Below are 1,579 nucleotides of genomic sequence, written 5' to 3'. Positions count from 1 at the left end.
TAATGTCACTTTGTCTAGCAAAAACCAATTAGATCTTTAGAGTGTTAAAATGTTAATAATATCATTTCGAGAGTGCAGTTTAAGGCCACATGGACAATGGGACCATATCCTCATCCAGGACATGTGCTACCAAGGGGAAAATCAGGAAGGACCCATATAGTGGATTACGAAGGTTCCATTTGGATCTGGGTGCTAATATTGACGTTGCATCTGAACCCTAGTTTTAAGAAACACATCTGCAGACACTACGGTTTTTATAAAATATATTTTTGAATAATATATTAAATAAAACATTTTTAACTTCCGTGTTCCTTAAACTATAAATCAAAGGATTCAGTGTGGGAGTCACTGCTAGGTAAAGGATTGAAAATATCTGGTCAAGTTCCTCGGAATGAGCTGATGGTGGTATCATGTACATGCAGAGTAAGGTCCCATAAAATATTAGAAGGATGGTAAGGTGAGAGGTACAAGTGGAGAAGGCTTTCTTCCTTTGACCAATGGAGTTTAGGCCCAGAATATTTGCTAAAATTTTACTGTAGGACATCAAAATGAGTAAGAAAGGACACAAACCCATGAGCAAAGCTTCCATTAAAATCACTGTTTGGAATTCATAGATATCCCTGCAAGAAATCTTTGTCAATGTCTTCATTTCACAGAATATTTGATTGATGTCTGTGGAGCTACAGAAGGACAAATGTGATGCAAATATTGTAACAAAAGGGAATTACAAAATCCAGAAAGCCAGCTACCGGCTACGAGGAGGCTGCACTTTCTCTTCTCCATGATTAGCACATAATGTAACGGGAAGCAGATGGCAGCATAGCGGTCGTAAGACATCATGGTCAACAACCAAATTTCTGTGCAAGCGAAGGCAGCGAAAAAGTATAATTGTGTAAAGCAAGCAGTAAATGAAACCCAATTATTTCCAGTAAGAATGATGTCCATTAGCTTTGGAAGCGCCACTGAAATGTACAAGACATCTACAAAGGAGAGGTTACGTAGGAAGAAGTACATTGGTTTCTGCAGATGAAGATCCATAAAGAGTATCACAAATATTAACATGTTCCACAGTAGACATATGAGATACAGAACAAGAAATGTGGGAAATAAAAATATTTTTTGACCAAAAACTCTGGAGAAAGCTATTATGTAGAATTCAATAACATCCGTCACATTCTCCATCAATGTATATGATCGTAAGGGCTACACCAATCCAGTTGGTAGGGAGCTTCCAAACCAGTGTTTTGTGGAACCTGGGACGTCTTAGGAAAATAATCAGTAGTTCCTAAGAGGAAGCAAAAGCTATTACCTTTAGATTGGGATAGGGATCTTGTTGTACCCAAGATTCCAAGATTGAAAAGTTTTTTTCAGTTCCCGTACTGTAAAAATTATGGGAATTAATGGTCTAATTCATATCAATCAACATTCTTTTATCTCTACTAGATTCATACAGTTGAAACCAGATGTTTACATACACTATCTAAAAAGAAACATCTGCATGTTTTCTCACTCTCTGACATGAGATCAGAATCAACCTTTCCTGTTTTAGGTTAGTTAGGAACCAAAATTATTTACATTT

The 1,579-nt window shown here is 36.8% G+C and overlaps 1 pseudogene; it reads right to left on the bottom strand.

Moving 5' to 3' along the window:
• Nucleotides 1-223: 223 nt before the first annotated feature.
• LOC142302736 (olfactory receptor 1G1-like) lies at nt 224-1,182 on the bottom strand (annotated as a pseudogene).
• Nucleotides 1,183-1,579: the final 397 nt, after the last annotated feature.

The sequence above is a fragment of the Anomaloglossus baeobatrachus genome, chromosome 4, assembly GCF_048569485.1.
Source record: "Anomaloglossus baeobatrachus isolate aAnoBae1 chromosome 4, aAnoBae1.hap1, whole genome shotgun sequence".
Taxonomy (NCBI): domain Eukaryota; kingdom Metazoa; phylum Chordata; class Amphibia; order Anura; family Aromobatidae; genus Anomaloglossus; species Anomaloglossus baeobatrachus.
The sequence above is the reverse complement of the archived record's forward strand: the minus strand, read 5'-3'. Positions and strand labels throughout refer to the sequence as shown.